Below are 20112 nucleotides of genomic sequence, written 5' to 3'. Positions count from 1 at the left end.
CAACGAGCAGAAAAAAATCCTAGAGGAAACACTGAATTACCCCCAAAAAATTACAGATAATTTGTTGTTGGACTAACTGCTTAATCACTGCAGCTCTGCCGTCTTACAAATTCCTGATGATTCACTGACTCCATGCTCAGCCGCTAATATGAGAAAACCAAACAAAAGCAGATGAAACTCCAGCATGCTTGTTTGGAAAAGCTTGAGATAAAGTGTTTGTCCACAGTCTGTTTCATCAGCGGGAGGAACAGCTCTGTCCGAACTCATGTTGTCACATTAGGATGCACACCTAATATCGCAGAGATCGGGGTTTTTTCTCCCCCCAAGAACTTGTTTCTCCACTCGACACTCCGAGATGTGATATTCACCTGAGAGGACGTTTTCAGAATCCACATCTGTGGTGCATCAGCCCTGCAGGGTCTCAGTAGTGAGGCAGGAAGTGAGTGTAGTGCAGAGAAATGTTCACCGTGTCAAGCTGAGGCCAGATTCCATGTTAACCTCTTACTGCCTCCAGGAGCAGAATTCTGCGGGGTGAAAAGTTTAGAAACTAAAATACGATCGGTGCACACAGTCAAAATCCTGAGTGTCGTTTTATACAGAAAAAGTCTTTGTTTTTTTTTCATGTTGGGTCCATAAGATTGCTGGTAACGATTTATATTAATCCATTAATGCACATTATTGTTTGCATTCTTCATCAATGCACACTGCAGGATGGACTGACGTTTTTAAAACATTCACATCAGCACTCTGGAGCTCATCAGTGCAACACATCAATTAGTCTATAATTAAGTAATAGCAATCAAATTGGATTTTAAAATACTGTTGTAAATATTAAGGATTTTTTTTCAACACTTTGGGGTCAGGGGGCCAATCTGCCGTTTTTTACGTTTACCTCTATATTTCAACAGTAACGATTTAATTTAAATGTCTATGTGATTCTATAAATATTTACCCATTTTGACATACTGGATGAACACACAACCTAAAACGGCAAACAAACAAACAAATAAATAATAAATAAAAAACAAATAAAAAAATAACATTTGATTGGGGAAAAAGTTAGATGCGTTTATATTGAGAGCCACAAACATGAGTAATGAAACATTTTTACAACTTAGAAAACATATACTATTAATATATGTACAAACCAATGCACACATTTATCCCAGAAAACACGTTTACATGCAACAAGAAATTCCCAGGTGTTTTTGTACATTTGTATTGTTACAGCAGCCAATACAACAAATATATATACATATACGATTCGACTCTAAATTCTCGTTAACGTTCTGACTGATCTTTTCATTGTAAGTCTTCAGATATACAGTAAATAAGGGACATTAGCTGTATTTCCAGCTGACTTTTCTGATTTCAGAAATTGGCAGAAAAGCACCAAAAACTCAAAAGATGAAAGTAAACTACGGAGACGAGCCTCTAGCAGAGCGAAACAAATATGATTGATTAAAACTCGAGGCTCAGCAAAAGGTTGTTTCGTGCATTATTTCACTCGGTTCATGCATCACTGTGATATCAGGAGTTACTGCAAACCATTGTGACCTTTGTGGATCTAATTATGTTGATGTAATGTGAGTTTGACCACGTCGCCATATGTTCCCGCTGTGAACGATGGGATCAACTTTTCACTTGAGGTCCATTCATCTCCCGCAGAGCTCGCCGGGGACAGAAACACAGATGACAAATCCAAAAATAGCCCTTTGCGAATAACGGGAGCCGTCAAGAAATTAAGTGACGCAGACAGTTGATGAAACTCTGACCGAACTGATGAATTTGCTCTCGAAGAGGAAATTGTTTAGATAAAGGAATGACTGGATGATTAAACAACACTTCATTTGGAACAAGAAGATACAGCTGTCGATTACAAAACTAATTAATTAGAAAGCAGCTTTATCTGTGATCATTTTACGTTCCATTAATATATTAATACGTCAGTCCGAATGGCAGGGTGACTAAAGAAGGCTACGTAAATGCAGAGTGTATTTCTAACACCCTCAATATGTGGATGAAGTAGGATTTAACATTTTTAAGTGAAAAATTAAGATTGCACTTAAATTTCTTTTAGTTTGATATTTTATCAATAATTGTATTAAATCTGATATAATTTCCTACATAGTTTCTCCTGCTTTGATTGCATCTGTACGGAAGTGTATTACATTCACATGAAAACATTTTAATTGACTGTTTTCCTGAATTAGATATTGATCTCATAATTATGAGAATTTATGAAATTCTATACTCATACATTAAAAAAAACAGAACTGAAATCATGATTATGAGATAATTACTCATAAATTCAGAAAAACAGAACCGAATTCAAAATTAAGAGATAATTACTTGATTAATTTATAATAAAAAAATTCTCATAATTATGAGAAAATTCTCTCATTAATTCAGAAAAACAGAAACAAATTCCAAATTAAGAGATAATTACTTGATTAATTTATAATAAAAAAATTCTCATAATTATGAGATAATTATCTCATTAATTCAGAAAAACAGAGTCGATTTCTATTTTCTCATGTGAATGCAATACGCTTCCATGCATTTTGTTGTAATAATACCACTTTTCTTCTTTCCATCATGATTATTTCGATCATTGATAAACCTCACATGTTTCTTTTTTCGTCTGTTTTTGACGGGATCCAAAGAGCCAATCAAACTCTGGCGTTTCACACTGTGCCAGAGTTTCTTTCAATCTGGAAAGTGAATGAGAAAAACGCTTAGAGCCAATTCACCGCTTCCCTCTTCAGCCTGAGGTAACGGCGACGGAGTCGAGTCAAAGTGACACTCGGGGGGGGGGGGGACATCGGCACGACTTAAAACCGCGTTTGAAAGATTATTCTGTTCACGCTGCGACACATCAGAAGAAAAGTCTGAATGCTCCAAAATGATCACAATTAACCCATTCATGTCAAAACTACCACAAATCTGCTTTCCTCAATGTGTTTGATCCGAAGTGCTTTCTTCCCTCTCGGGGGCCAATTTCTCATTTTCTTAGCCTGCTAGCACGGCGGCTAAAGCTAATTAGTCCTGGTTGTGGAAAAAAAAAAAAAGAGAAAAGCTTGAAAGCTTCCAGACTGATAATACAAACAGATGCTACAAGAAAGGAATCACATCCCAAACATCATTTGTACACAATTTACTTGATTTCCCGCCACCGAATGATTTTTTTAATTTATTTATTTTTTTCGGTAAGGAGACATCAATAGGAGGAAATAACATGATTCACTGCGCTGTAATTATAGATTCAGTGAGATGAAAAGAGGAGATTTGCTCTTTGACACAGGTCACCCACAGAGAAACACAACGACTATCTAAATGTCATCAGGCACATTGCAGCTCCGCCGCCTCGCGTGAGAACGCTGCACAGTCGATTCATTATTTCCATCTGTTTTCATCCCGCTGCCATTAGAACTCTGTTAAAGGGACGTGACTCACAGGAGGAGGAGGGTTGGGAAGTAAAGTTTAAAGTCACAGCCAAGTAAAGTGTTGATTTTTTTTATCTATTTTTTTCCCTTCTTTCCATCGCTCATCGGAAATGGGAAACAAAACGAGCTTTAATATTAATTTGCTCGCCGGTGATCAAAAAGGAGGCGACCTCTTTATTATATGTGACAAAGTGGGAGATTGAAAACTATCAGCTGCTTCATCTCTCCTCCTTCGGACTCGCCGGCTGAAGCAATCGGAGCACAGATCAGTAATTACTGCAGGTTGTCAACAATTTATCACAGCGGCCCCACGGGCTCGGACGCCAGCGCCACGGCGAGCGTCGACTCTCGGGGCGGAACGCGGCGGCGCACGAGACACACAGTCGTCGTCATTGTGACAGTACATTACCTCCCTGTCCTTTGTGATAACACTCAGACACACACATGAAATTGATCATCATTTTAAGAGCTCCTTATAGCCCAGCCAGCAGAGTGCTTTCTATAAATATCGGCTTCTTTTTTTTTTCTCTCCTTCTTGTTCTGTTAGTTTCCATGTAGAAGCACACAAACCTTTCACTTCTTGCTACATAACATAGAAAAATATATAATATAACTCTCACATATAAGCCAATTAAACCACTTGTGTTTTGGACATTGATAATTTTCACAGGAGTGTATTTATCAAGTGTGTATAATCTAATCTAATCTAATATAATAAAAAAATATAATAAAATAAAATGCTGTTTTTTTGGTTTTGGAGTCCAGATGTGATGATTGCAATGATTCTGTCAATTGTCAGAAGCTCTTTGGAAATATTACATTACAGTCGGTTAAACAACGTGGCAATCCATCATCACATGGCTAAGGTCATGCTGTAAGTCATTTCCTGTGCAGTTTGTACACACACACACACACACACACACACACACACACACACACACACACACACACACACACACACACACACACACACACACACACACACACACACACACACACACACACACACACACCATCGCTGTACAGTTAAATCTGATTTATGGAAACTGACAACAGCATCAGTGTTTTTAATTATTAAGAGGGGACAGTCCACAGCAGTCGCCTCTCGATGCGTCACACAAAGGTAATCAGGTTATTTGTTGTGTCGGAGGCTCTCGTGCAGCGATTCACTCGACAAGGCGTCCCTCGTGTCAAGTGGAACGGCGACGGCGGGCAGATATAAGGAGGCTATTCTGGGTGATCCGGTGACATTGGCCCGCCTCGCGGTACCGTACTGCACAGACACACACTTAAAACCTGATTTCATCTTTCAGCCAGTGTTACAAGTTAGTGACACTATTACAGTGGCTGAAGGTCAACGGGTGACCCCGATTAAACTGCACAGAGGCTGGAGTGAAAAACACACACATTGACAGGTTAAATGAAAAGGTTAAGTGATGCGCCAGGGCTGGAATATCCCTCTGTAAAAGTGAATGTCAGCTAATTCTTGTTTATTTCCATTTTTAAGCTGTAAATGCAGTGTTTGTTGCCCGGTTGCCCACTGTGTTTATCATTCAGGGCATCTGTCCTGCTGCATGCGGGAGGCAGAGGCACGGCGCTCCAATCTGTGCTAATTACAACCCTCCTGTGAAGGTACGACGTCCTCTCAAGCCTTCTCGCCGCTCCTCTTGCAGGACGGCAGGAGCCCAGAACAAATTACTCTAATAGCTGGAAAGTGCCTTCTAAGCAGCGGCAGAGGTCAACTGGTGGGGAACGGGCTGGGCTGCAGCACGAGGACCGACAGACTGGATCCTGGCACTGCTTTTGGATGTGAGGTGGACGATGCCGTCCCTCTGAACGGTAAAATTAGAGACTGATCAGAGTCACATGACCGCCGTCCAGAGGTTACACGTGTTAAAATCAAAAGAGAAGCTGTAATTAATACGACTTTCATCTGTCACACAGGTCTCTTTGAAATTATAGTGCTTGTGTTTTACCATCAACCCAGATTATGTGAGGCAGTCAGGTTTGACCTGTTGGTTCTTCAATTCACGAGACCGGAGCTCGGGTTGAGCAACGTCACAATGGAGGAACTATTTACTGCGGCCGTGGTGCACATGCGCAGTAGCAGCGTTTCAGAGAAGTCGCGTTCTCCCCATTTCCATGGAGACAGGGTTGGAGTGTTTTCAAAAAGTTGCATTTTCCTGTTGTTTCCATGGAGATGGGTTTGGAGTGTTTGCAAAAAAGTTGTGTTTCCCCGTTTCCATGGAGACATGATTGGAGTGTTTTCAAAAAGTTGTGTTTCTCCCCATTTCAATTCAGATGTGATTGTAGGGTTTACAAAAAGTCGCGTTCTCCCCATTTCCATGGAGACAGGGTTGGAGTGTTTTCAAAAAGTTGCATTTTCCCCTCATTTCCATGGACACGTGATTGGAGTGTTTTCAAAAAGTTGCGTCCCCCCACCCCGTTTACGAGGAGACGGAGTTGAAGCAATTTCAAAATTGCATAGAGTTGAACTCAGAGTCTGGGTGTTTTCAAAAAGTTCCATTTCCCCCGTTTCCATGGAGACCTGCTTGAAGGGTTTTCAAAAAGTTGCGCTACCCCCTGTTTCCATGGAGACATGCTTGGAGCGTTTTCAAAAAGTTGCGTTTCCTCTCATTTCCATGGAGACGGGGTTGGAGTGTTTTCAAAAAATTGCATTTTCAGAGGCTCCGAGCACTGCTATCGTACAAACGAACACCCAAAAGGCAGCACAAGTTTTCCGTTTACGCATGAAAACGTTGTTTAAACAGGACCGAGCCACATGGCAGTGTTGAGTTTTTTTTAAACAAACCTATAAAGCGCGGTGAAACTTTTGCATTTTCACTTGAAACCACTGCCGCATAAACAAACCTTGAGCTGCTCTGCTGCGAAATGAGCTGCTCACATTCTGGCTGGTGGAAAATATCTGCAGTTGTTTGGTTCCTTCATTAAATCAAACATCCAGAGGAGGTTACCGCCAGGTTAAAGAGTTCACCAGCTAATGATCCACGGTGGGAGTTTGCCCTTTAAGACTTTTCAAAACAGTAAGTTTTAACTTTTGAAGACATGAAGAAAGAAAAAAAAAAAAAAAGAGCATAACGGGAGCTTTCATGTTCTTGGTACACACCAATACGTTTCCACCTTCAGCTGCTGGATCTCACAGTTCGGTCTTCACACAGAGAAACCTTTTTTTTTTTTTTTAAATCAATAATGAAAATACTTTTTTTCGGAACTAACTGCAATGAAAATGTGAATATTTGCCATCAAATTAACTCTGCTCACTAATCCAGATGTGTGTGTTAACCTGAGTTTGAATGTCATTTCAGCTTAATAAAAAAAAATCTAATTTTGAGTGTGCTGGCACGTCGACAGGCAGGAAATCCATCTCTGTCCGTCTAAGATCATTTCACTATCTATTTGTTTATCCCCCGAAAAAAATGCATCAGCAAAGCAAATTAAAAGCCGTATCTGTGCGCTCCAGCTTTCCCAACATTACTTCCAATCAGGGAAGAGAATTATCCAGCGACGTGTGACGATCTGTTTAGAATTGGTGAAGGTTTATGGACGGAGCAGTCGGGACTAGATTATCTATTTAATTGTGTTATTCATATTGGACATTTCGACTTATTTGACCTGTGGAGACGTGTGTCCCCCAGCAGGACGCAGGCAACGTGACTGCATTTGGATTAACAGTCAAATCAATATCGACGAGGCGGTTCTGGTTGAAGCCGAACACTGAAAGGTTGGGTTGTGCCGGGAGGAGCAGCGGGTCGGACCATCGTTCCAGGTGGGTTTGCCAAACACCTCACAGTGGGCTCTACCTTTAATTAATTTTCTGCTGACAGAAAAATGTAGTCAGCATGTGTCCACCACTTTATTATCAGGCTTTCCATTCACTGGGTTTTTTTTTTTCCTGGGGAGTAATGTTCAGTGAAGGGTGATTAGGTTGACATTGTGGGTTTTTGATGGTGATAATCGCTTCACAAAAACTTTCACTTTGGGAAACTTTTATGGATGTAAAAATAATTAAAATGTTTTAGGAGAGAGTTTTTTTTAATATAAGGGACTTAAATATTTAATCCTGACTCCGTATAACACTGAGTTTAGTTACTCCACAACCACTTGAAAATAGATCTTCATGCTGACCTGTGTTGCCAGATATAGCGGGTATCCCCCAATTGGCGAGCCAAAATCTCTTTACCTTTTAACTTTGTTCATTTTGTGCAATTGTGTGTTCTTTATTACACATTTAATAGTTTTACCGTTTTAGCATGATTCCTACACAGGCTGAGATTTACCCTGTTTGGGCTGGAAACGGAGTCAGATCTGGCAACCCTGGCGCTGACCATACATAAACAGCGTGCTCGACGTGACTTCACGTCGTCTTCAGCGCAATTCTGAGATGGAGTTTATCGCTGGTCAAACGCGCTGAGAAACACGTGTCAGCGGAAGTCCAAAGCCACAATTAAAATAATGTAATACACAAGTTTTCAGACAATTTGAGGAAACTAGAGTATCGGAAGAAAACCGAGAGTACAGAATGGAACCACCATCGGACTTCCAACGCTCCCACCACCAACGGTAAAGCCTGTTTACTTTTTAAAAGGCAGCACAGGTTTTATTGAGGAAGAAAACAGTCTGGTGAGAATATATTTCTCTAGTTTTTATTCTGACAAGATCGGGTAAAGTTGGTGGCGGGTGTCGGTGCCGCTCCGGAGCAAACGAGCCACAATACTTTCTGCTTTAAATTAATTCTGACATTCATGTTTTCCCTCTCATGTTCGTCACTCGGTGCCTTTCAGAGGTAGAAGGTCTCCTTTCATCTGCAAATGCCACCATGTTGTCATCATGCTGTTCTTTATCCTGTGGATTTTTTCTTCTCTCCTATCGGCAGCACAGGAAATAATGAACGACCAAACAATGGACTTGCGGCCGACTCTGTTTGAGATCAGCCTCTACCTTTAGCTACAATACCGATCAACCTTTTTTTTTTTTTTTTCCTGCACTAAGGCAAGTGTTTTGAAAGGAAATGCCATCCACTGATAATAAATATCAATTTCAAGCTTCTCAGTCAGCTGAGAGACTTTTTCCTCGGTAAGGACCTACAAACCAGCCTTCTTTTTCTTTTTTCCATCAAATGAGTCACAGGATTGTCTTTTACCAGCAGTCCCGTGGACGAGACGTCATTGACTTTCAATTACTAAATATGGGCTGTAACAGGCCTAATATGGAAATCTTGTTAAACGTCTCACTGGGGGCAGCAGAATGGGATTCTGTGCTTGATGTGAACATCGGTTCCTCCAATCGTAAGGTAATGGAGGATATATCCTTCCACGTCTCGGGCAGACAAAGGGATTTGCTTTCGCTTGAAAATCTTTCCGACCTTGTTCCAAACCCATTTGAAGGTGTAAATTCAGCCCGCTCCGCGCTCACAAGTCAAATTTACCCAAAGTCCCTGGATAATTCCTTCCGATCCATTACCCAGCATGCTGATGTGTTGTGGCGTTCGCAGCTGCGTCTGCTGCTGAAACATACAATCAACCGGAGGCAGACCTAACAGACACAGAAGAATTTATTTGGTAAACAGCAGTTTTATTTGATTTCCTGTAGAGCGGCGGCGTGCCGCGGCGGAAAAGAAACAACACAGCGTTCATTAGCTTGTGTGCATTAGCAAAAAGAATGTAATGGTTTATGCATACGAGGCCAGCAGAGGATGATTTAGGATGATGCTTGTTTTATGGAAATCAAAGTTAAAAATAAGACTTGTGCCTGCGTCCCTCCAGCTTTGCTTATCCTCGTCCCTGTCAAGACAGTCCCCCCCCCCCCCAACCCTTCCTCCCATCCTGCTTCGCCTTCTCTTGTTGCTGTCAGGAAGCATTAGGACGTCGCTAACGAGTGACTTAAATTAGGATCCCCCGCAGTCCCATGCAGGTGTGGGTAATGAGGTGGGAAGATGGGAGATTGGGGCTCCTCCTCCACTACTTCCAGCTACACTTCCACGAGGCAAAGCGAGCTAGAGTGAGTGAAAGCATGCTTTTAGGCAGCGAGCCGTCATTCGGACGGTCAATTTTCTGAAAAGACGGACAAAAAAGTAACAGACGTGTTGCTCAAAGCCTCTAAAAAATGAGTTTAATGGTCGTCACTTCTGGTCACCTTCTAATTTTGCCTAAATTCATCTTTTTTTGCCAAAATATAGTGAATTTTCAGCTTGTGTATTCAACGCACAACTGACTTCCGGTTTTGTATTACGTCCAGTAACGAGCAACTTAATTGGTCAATTGATACCATGTGGTCTATACCTTTTGAAAGGCGGCCTCTGATTGGTTGGTAATTCTCTAACTCATCCTGATGTGTTCAAATGCTGAAGCAGAGAGGAGGAACTTCCTTTCCAAGATGCTGAGGAATCCACGCAGGGTGTATTAATTCTATGGACCTATGATCTAATCTTTTATTTACAAAATGAAATGAGAAAAGGAAATATATTACTTTTAAGAACCAAACCCCCTCTCGGACCAAATACATTTTGGACACCCCAAAACACCAATTTCTGTCTAAAACCATGAGTGAAACACACAACTTTGGCTGTAAACTGATAAAACAACACAGACAGTGTTGGATTCCTGACAAGCGTTTATTTATCACGCCTTCCTGTGGATTTATGGAAACGAGCGGGAGAAAAATGTGTTACGCAGACAAGTTTAATGATATGGAAATTGAAGTCGTAAGTTGGTGAAATGCAGCCGTGAGTGCTCCTCTCAAGGCCATCAGTTAGATCTGAGCTCCGGCGGCTGATGGGCTGTGATCTGTTATCGTCCCGGTGGCCTGGCCTCTCGCAGACGGGCTAAACAGGCGGTCTCCCTCCACTGGAGGTGGAAATGAATCTGGCCTCAGATCCCCCTCTCCTTTCTGCTCCCGCTTGTCTGCCCGTCTACCTATCTGGGCCATCTCACTTTGTTTGACGTGACGGGTGCAAACAGCACGGGTGTGTGTGTGTGTATGTGTGTGTGCGCGCGTTTTTTTCAAACTTTTCCAAAACTACAGAATGATCAACTGCGCCGTGGTTTTTTATTGAATCCAATTACCTTCGATTCTTCCCTCGGCTGATCCGACACTCCGAAGCAGCCGAGTCAGCGTAACACTCAGGGACTCACACTCTTCCTGCTCTTTATCACCGTCCATCAAGCCGCCGCGACTTTATCATGAACAACAGAGGCCTTGACGGGAGTCACGTCGTCACAAAACCCACGGCCACGGTCGACCTTGCGTGAAAGTTTGAGGAAAAGTAATCTTATTACCATGTCTCCGCGCTGCCTCAGCAGGTTTGCGGGGCTTCTTGCTATTCAAGTCGGAGGAGAAGAAGAAGCAGAGACACGGATCTGGACTTTCCATATATACACATGCAGTAGGTTCGACTGGGTGTCTCGTCTGCTTGTTAAGCCGTCAGTCCAGACACAGTCTCCTCTCAGCGCTCCACACGCTTTTAGAAAACCCAGTGCAGAATGTCCAGGTGAGGATAATAAGGTTTGGTCTTCCTCAGTAAAGCAGATGTCAAATAAACCCAGAATCTGAAGCTGGTGGCTAAAATTAGAAAGAACGTACAAGAACGTTTTCACGCCAATCGAAGGTCTCCTTTTGAGTGATTTTAGTCTGATGTAACTCTTATTTTAATTAAGTTATAAGGTTAAAGCTCAGTAGTGCAATGGACCCAGATTCGTTTACAGGAGCTTGGGGTGAATGAAAAGCGGAGACACAGAAATCAGGTTTTGTAGGTGAATTATATTGAAAACAAAATAGTTAAACACATTGAACATATAAATATAAACTAACGTTTTAAAGTGTACATGACAATAACAAACACAACAATGACAACAATAACCACACGAAGATGCGGTTAACAAAAACCCGTATGACCTTTAGTCAGCGTTTCTTTTAGTGTTTCTGTCAAAAGAAAAGCAGAATCTTGTTCCAAAAAAACAGAGTTCAGAGTTCATCAGATTCTTTTTCCAAAAACAAAGTTCATGGATCAAAAAGAGAATGGAAAAGAATCATAATCCAACAAAAATTGTATCCGGTGGATGCAACAAAAAAAAAGGAATAAAGGGTTGAAGGTTTGTTTGTATCTCGAGTCAGTACGTGATCGCAGCGGAAGCATCAACTTGCCGACCGGAAGTGCCGGCTGTCGGCCATTTTTATGCTAGCGCCACTTGTGGCGGAGGGCTGGAGGGCATCAGCCGTCTGTAGCAGACATGGGTTACACTGAGCACTACAGAGATGTGTAAAGATTGCAGTTGGTCTCGCTGTTCGAAGTATCAGAAACTTTGCGTTAAAAGAAAACCATGAAAAAAACTCAAACCATGTCATACTTATGCCAGGCCTATAGGTGGCGCCGTAACTCTGCCGCAGAAATACACCAAAAACGAAGAAGAAGACAAATCCGACATCTTGCCATGTTGTTGACGGTGCGGAGAGGCTCGTGGGGTTAAAGGTCAAGAGGGTGGAGTGATGACATCTTTTTCAGCAAATCTTTTCCGCCCACACGTTAACGGCGAATTTAAAATGTCTATTTTAACAATAAAAAATGTTTTGCAGGCTCCTAAAACGCCACGTGTCGTGTGGGCGGGGCCTACGCCGGCAGTCAATGACATGGTGGATATTGTTTTTACACCGCTGGGGGGAAAAAGGACGGATCAATCCCTCATCTGGGTTCATCCGTCATCTTGAAAATCAAATGTGGACTTTGAAAGTCTGACTTGATGGAATAAACCTAACAAAGTGCTTCGGGATCATTAAAGGACGAGGCGTCTTGTCGGAGTCTCCTCGGCGGCTGACTGACTGATTGGACGACGTCCAGCATGTTGTCGTGCGGCGGATCGGCGCTCAGGAAGCACCTGCTGCTTCGTCTCCACTTTAAACTGCTTCCGTCTTCCTTGTTGGCAACGTTCATGACACCGGCTCCCTCGTGGAAAAAGAGCAAAGTGAATTGCTGTCTGTGTTTCTCTCAGGTACATCCTTCAACTGCCTCCCTCCCTCCCCCCCCCCCCCCCCCTCCTCCTCTTCTCCTCCCCTCCTCCTCCTTCTCCTCCTCCTCCCCCCCTCTCCACCCCCCTCCTCCTCTTCTCCTCCCCTCCTCCTCCTCTCCTCCTCCTCCCTCCCCTCTCCACCCCCTCTCCACCCCCCTCCTCCTTCTCCTCCTTCTCCTCCTCCTCCCCCCCTCCTCCTTCTCCTCCTCTCCTCCCCCCCCCTCCTCCCATCCTCCTTCCTCCTCCTCCTCCCTCCCCTCCTCCTCCTTCTTCTCCTCTCCCCCCCCCCTCCTCCCATCCTCCCTCCTCCTCCTCCAATCCACTGCCCACTCAAGCAGCTGTCAAGGTGAGGCGGTTTTACATGGTGAGGCTCCAATGCCCTTGTCCAATTTCACTTTAGAGTGAAGCTGGGCTGAACATGCCAATCCTGATATTACCAAACAAATTAAATCACGCGGTTGGGCGCAGAGGAGAGGGAGAGTGCTGAGGATGCTAGGATGAAGGTGTGTGTGTGTGTGTGTGTGTGTGTGTGTGTGTGTGTGTGTGTGTGTGTGTTTGGGGGGGGGAGGGATAGGGGGGGTCGGATCAGGACATCCAAGCAGGGGAATCAGTAATTAGCTCGGGATGAAGGAGACCACTGGCAGTGTGGAAGCCGCCGGCCATTAAAAATAAGAACAAATAAAAAAACACAATGGCCAACGATTAAAAGCTTTATTATCGATGAAGCCACATCGGAGTCGCTGAAAATGCTACTTTTTGGAAACGGTCGCCAAAACAGAACTTTTTGAAAATGCTCAGGCTCCGTCGCCGCGTCAAATCTCAAAATATTGCATCGCTGACGATGTGCAAACAGGAAGGATGAAAACAAACGTATTGCTTCGTTTATTTCAAAATAAACCAACAAAGACATTAGAATGATAAAGGAACAAAAACAACCAGCAACACAATAACCGGAACGCAGAACTACGACACGTAACCGTGGCAACGGGCAAACAAAGTCACGGGAAGCATTTCCCACAATCCCCTGCGGTCGCGACAATACTTTCCTCGAAGATGCCGTTAAACTTTATTACAATCGTCTTACGCCTCTGAATGGATAGAAAATTCACAAAATGATGTAAACTTTTAACGGCTTTAAGGATGGAAAAAAAAAAAAGGCGGGTTAATGGGAGTCGACGAGCATTTTTCACTAACATACTTCATTAATCTTCACAGTTTACAGTGAGTTGATTTTAGCGGCTCCATCAGAATTTTAAAAGACGAGGTCAAAAACAAACAACTTATTAATGAAAATGATGAAAAATGAACATGAAATGCAAAGTGTGCATAATACAGTCCCCCGTATAGTGAAGAGTAATAAAGTATCTCTGGGAAACAATGGAGCGCAGCAGTGAGCTTTGACCCGGAGCCTTTGTTGCCTTTATTCCCAATTCCAGCAGAATTGCTTTCGCTGTCTCACGTCGCACAAAAAATAAAAAAAAAACACGGCCGGATGGAACCAATTCAGGTTTGGAGTGCGCTGTTGTCCACAGTGATTTTTTTGAGTCTCCGACTTCCGTGGAAACCTTTAAGTCAGGTCGAGAGAAAACCTGTGCAGCAAAAAAAGTGTATTACTACACTTCATCACAAAATAACTGCTGGAATTGACCGATCACGGCGGTGGGCGTCGGGACGTTTCCTCCACAGAGACGACTTCTCTCTTTCTTCTACCTGCATTTTGTTTTTTCTATTATATGGACGTCATAGAATGATGGCCTTTCTCTGTGGAGTTTGTATGTTTCATTGGTAATTTTTTTAAAATGAATTAATTCAAAAAATCAAATGATATGTCTGCGTCTTGACATCCAGCCTTTTCTTTGTCTTCCCTTGTGTGTTTTGGGATTCATTTAGGATTTTGCTTTGGATACCTTCGCCTTCAGTTCTTAGATAAACTCTTTAATTTGACCTGCCAGTGTTCAAGGTTCCGTCCACTCGAACCAAAACAATCTTTTTTTTTCTCCTGTCCACACGGGAAACCTCCGCGTCCACACGACGACATGAAAACTGCTCAAATGATGTAGTACACATGCCAGGCCTGTAGGTGGCGCTGTAGCTCTGCCAGAGAAATACACCAAAGATGGCAAAGAAGACACGGAGCACGCGAAAATGTAGAAATCAACTAATCTAACCTCTCGCCATTTTAAACCGACGAGCATCAGAAGTGTCTGTAGCGCCACCTGGAGTCTTTGTATGTCCGCCATTGTTGTTGTTGTCAAGTGACGTAGCGGAGAAGGAGGCCGGGTTATGGGGCCGAGAGGAGGAGCGATGACATCTTCGTTTTAATAAATGTGCGTCTTGCCCGTCCACACGTTAAAGCCGAGCCGGCGTTTTTTCACATTTCTCAACTCTGGAATCCGTGTTTTCCAAAACATCTGTCGCCGTGCCGCGAGGATGATCAGATAAAAACGACGCCGTGACATGAAACAGGTCTCGTCTGCTTTTGGGTTCATCGTCATCCTTGATACTAAAATCAGGAGAGTCAAACACTAAAAACTCTCGGACCGAAATTTTGCATTTTTCTAGTCATTTCCTGTAGACATTTCTTTTTGTTTGTTTGTTTTGCAAAAATATAGACATTTTCATCACATATATTCTGCGCCACAACCAAAAAAGATTTAAAATTCAGATTTGAAGGTTCTTAAGACACTATTTCACAGATCCGGTTGACTCAAGATCCAATTTGACTGTACATAGCCCCTGAATTAAAATCTATTTGACACCATTGCACTAAAATATCCGTATGAGGGCGTTTGACGGGCTGGTGACCCGACCAGGATGGACCCTGCCTTCACACATCAACTGGAATTGGCTCCTGCAGTTTTCACTCAATAAGCTTTGAAATGATGTAATTCACTCCCAACGGAATTAATATTGAGAACATGTGACATAAAGTTCTTATCTTGTAAGAACATGGCTCATCACCATAAAAGATAATGAGAAGCTGCAGAGGCATAGTAATTATGTGACATCCCCTTCAGAATAAGAGTTTGTAGTTTTAAACCATCTGTATGAATGTAATCGCCGTTTTCACCCATTAACACTGAATGAAGTTACATTGGGAAAACTAAGTTACTTTGCCGTTTTCCTGCGGCGTGAATCTTTATTTTTTTCAGCGGCCTTGCTGGTTGGAGAAGCCGCTCGGACCCTTTCATGCAGCACTGACGGCGACCAGCACGTCTCCAACTTTGTTCTGAATCGATGGGCGAGCAGCGGGAGCGGAGCCCCACCGCTCGCCCATCGATTCCCGGCGCGGACTGACGGGCTAAATAGGGTTCGACATCAGGAATCATGTGAACACCACTCAGCCAGCCACTCGTGTGATTAGAACAGCGTTTGATTTAGGCAGGAAATAGGCTTTCTAATCCTGGAAATTAACCCCTTCACTTCCGCCCGCTCTCGTGCTGAAGAAACGCCGATAGATTCAAAGTGTTTATTTATCCTTTGTTGGATTGCGACGGTGGAATCGGCGACTATAAATACATACAAGTATGTCTTTTTACAACAGAGACGAAGAACTGGTGGAAATCTTAATGCAGACTGTGTGAGAGGCGACAAAACTGAGCCAGGAGGAATCAGTAAGAGCAACTCCAGAAGAACCTCCCAGTGATATTCATACACAAATAAATGGTTTTCGTAGCTTCTTATAGGAGATTTATTCTGTAAAACACCAGTTTTGGTTAAAAAAATAAGTAAACATCTGATCAATTCACCAAAAAAATAAAGTTCTATAATTTAATAGATGCCAGTAGAGAACAACTTATTCTTTTTTAACACAAAAACTAAATTACAAAGTTAAACTCATGCATTAATGTGATACAAATGACAGATACAAAGCAAAGTGGAAAAGAATTCTAGTCACCTGAAAGTATTAAAGGTCCCATATTATGCAAAATTCACAGGTTATATGGTTTTCTAACATCCCTTCATGACATCATGAGGGGAAATAACCACTCCCTCTGGTAGCAGGTTCTTACTTTGACCCTCCCTCACCAAGATAAAAACTGATCAAATTCAGTGTAATATGAAAGTAAGTAACTCGCAATTTAATTACTATGATGATTCAATAACTTTAACATCCTGTTTATACCACTGTGTCCAACAGAAAGATCCAGAAAGCACAAATTCAGTTTGTTATGATAATAACATAGCTCCAGTCGCTTCGGGCTCGTCACTGGAAACCTCTCGGCTGCTTCTCTGTACCAAGTTGAATCCAGCAAGTGTTTCTGTTGACGGGCTACGTCACCGTCACCGTCACCGTCACCGACACCAAGAAGCCAACTTTGATTGTGTACCGAGCTGCTGTGTGTACAGCTCGAGCAATTAAAATCATTATGGCAGATTTCAGACACACAACTAATGAGTTCAACCCCTCTGAGTGGAAATGCCATTAGAAGTCCTAATGGGGCTCATCCTGCGAGTAACAAAACAAAATCTCAGCTGTTAGATATGAGCCCCCACCGCCCCCACCACCACCACCACCACCACCACCACCACCCCCGGCTGGAGATCAACACACTATCTTTTTAATACGTTTGTTTGTGACGAGATGCGAAGGTCTTCCTCCACTACAAAGCCTCAGACAATGGGACGTGTAATTGGACATTGAAAAGTTGGTGCAATTCAGATGGGAATGATAACTTGTGAAAGGAATTAAAAAAAAAAGAAAAAAGTGGATTAGGGCTTTAATTCTTGTTCACCCTCCACACTACAGAACTACAGAAAAGTCTTGTATTACAATATATTCCAAATGTGCCTCCTGGGAAATCTTAGTTGCAAAAATAAAAAATAAAAAAATACATAAGTAAAATAAAATCTCTGAAGCTCCTCCTCTCCCCCCTCCTCCTCCTCTTCCTCCATCTCCATCCACCAGGGGAAGAGGATCATTGGAGGGGGGAAGATTTCATCATCTGGACCTGCCAGGATCTATTTCTGCTTTGGTGTGTCCTCAGAGATCTCTGCTCGGTGCCAGCGCTGATGATGATCCAGGCTCTGCACCTCCACTCCCACCGGAGCACATCAATCACCTCCACCGCTCCCACAGGCCCGCAGAGGGGGGGGGGGGGGGGGGGGGGGGGGGTGGAGGAGAGCAGGAGGTGGGAGGAGGGGGGTGGTGAAAAGCCTTCGCCTCCACTTCAGTCGCATTAGGAGGAGGAGAGGAGAGAAATAATAAGGAGGAGATAAAGGTGTGGCTGCTGCAGGCGTCACCTCTGCTTCTCTGATCTCTCTGTGTGTGTGTGTGTGTGTGTGTGTGTGTGTGTGTGTGTGTGTGTGTGTGTGTGTGTGTGTGTGTGTGTGTGTGTGTGTGTGTGTGTGTGTGTGTGTGTGTGTGTGTGTGTGTGTGTTGTGTGTGTGTGTGTGTGTGCGCTCTCTGACATTGTGGATTTCATATTTCACCTAATCTCTCTCAAATCAGAACAGACACCTGAGGCGTGAAATAGATGCCCGAGTGTCGACAGACGACCCCACAACTTCAAACACAGGCGCTTAAACTGCCCCCCCACCACCCCTACACCCCCCCACTCCCAACCCTCCACCTCACCCCACCCCACCTAACCCCCACCCCAACACCCTGGACCTGAGATTTGACATGAATGTCATTTCTTGCGACCACGGAGGGATTTGGTTTCAGGTCACGGAGTCACGCTGGTTTCTTAACTCTTGTTGTGCCACAAAATAAAAGCCAGAAAGCTTTTCCTTGTTCTAATTTCATAGGTTTGAATTGTGAGGTGGCAGACTGTGGGGCCCTAAAGCTTTTAGTCTTTTCTTAGTAATTCATAAGCTGTATTGTTCATTAAACTGCAGCCCGCTTCTCGTCACTCACTGGATAAACCGTATCTGATGCTTGTTTTTCTGTAAGAACACAGGATCATCCCGATACCGTTACACACCTCCATAGCTTCTGTATATGAAATGTTAGATCTCTAAACTAGGATTAGACTGAAGCCAGTGGATTATTTAATCCGATCCTATAAATTCTATGGGAAATGTTGAATGGATTTTGCCTATAAAATTCTTTAAGCGTAATACAAAACCAAACCAAACAATAAAGCGTCCTGTCCAATAAACTGTTTAATAAAAGGAGAGATTTGCGTCAGTGTTTCTAAGAGCGTTCATTAAGAAAAACAAAAGGAAACCATGTAGAACCTGGTTTGGTTGTTGATGGAATGAAATATTGTGAATTTAAAAACTTTGTGCCGTGAACCCCGTGTGGTGAAAAGCAGGAAGAGATCGGTCATGTGACCCGCTCAGCAATTAAAACTTTTATAAAATGTTGTGAAATAATGTGATATTTATTCTGCTTCGTAAACTATTTCAGCACAACTGGAGTTTAGATTTATGCATACATATATTCATGAACTGTGGTTTTAATAGTTAATGGCGTTGGTTTTATTCACTTTCTTTGAACTGTCGTCGTCGTTCACCACTACATTTAGTAACTTAAACCTCTGGGGCTGTTACACAGTAATTAGTAACGCGAGATTACTTCCAGGAAACACATGAAGTCAGCTGCTGGTTGGAGAAAGATGAGTTTCAGCATGCCGAGCAGGAAAATAAAAACTTTAAGACTGAAATATTTTACCTTGTACCTTTTTCCACAACATCTGAGAATCCATCCTAAATTGTCCTCAGTCGCCACCTTGTTCCTCTGCCCTCGTCTTGAGGAGTTCTCCTTGGAGAACGTTCCGGTGAGTGGAGACTCTCTCCATTAGTTTGAATCAAGCTGCAGGACACGTGTCCAATAAATCAGAGGATGACAGGAGGCGAAAGACAAACGTTCTAGTGTCTGTAGAAATAGTGACGACTTTGTTCGACATCCCAACGGGTGAAGATTCATAATGGAATTCTTCAGGACATCTGCTCTTCGATCATGTTCAACGTTCAAGCGACACAGTTTATTTTCAAAAAGAATCACGGGTTAGAACCAGAATGGCGTCGCCCCGGGTCAGTTTGAGTAGCACTCAGCTGGCGGGACCGTCGGACCAAACACGTTGGGAGGCCGGGACTGTGTGGATCGTATGGAGGCGAACAGAGATATAACCTTTGTTTATGAGCGCAGGCGGGCCGGCTGACAGCGTGCATAAGTCAAGTGAGGCCAGCGACTCGGAGATCTGCTGGCACACATTAATCAAAAAACTGGGGGGTGGGGGGTGGGTGGTGGTGGTGGGGGGAGCACACCTCTGCAGGCTTTTCCAACCACAACGAGAGACTGACCACAAGGTTATTGTGTCTCCTCCAGACTCAGGGTGCGTCCTAATAGTCCCTCCTATCTCCTTTCCTATCCACTTCTCCTTAACCCCGGAAGTGTTTGAGGTGGCCATGATAAGGAGTGTTGGAATTCTCACTAATAACCACTGATGCTTCCTTTACCAAAGGAGACCAGCTCATGTTCCCCCACAATTCCTTGCAGCGACAACAATTAAAGGGACCCGCTCATCGGCGCGTCCAGGGAAACTCAGGATGACTGAAAAAGGAGCAGATCATGTAAGTTAACAAAGCAATAATCTGCCTAGAACAACTTGTAATCATCTAGAACCCAGATCCCAACTAGGAATGTTCTGGATTTTGTCAAACCAACACAGTAAAGTCCAGTTTTAGTGCAGCCTGTT

Source organism: Lipophrys pholis (genome assembly GCF_963383615.2).
Source record: "Lipophrys pholis genome assembly, chromosome: 1".
In the NCBI taxonomy this organism is placed as follows: Eukaryota; Metazoa; Chordata; class Actinopteri; order Blenniiformes; family Blenniidae; genus Lipophrys; species Lipophrys pholis.
The sequence above is the reverse complement of the archived record's forward strand: the minus strand, read 5'-3'. Positions refer to the sequence as shown.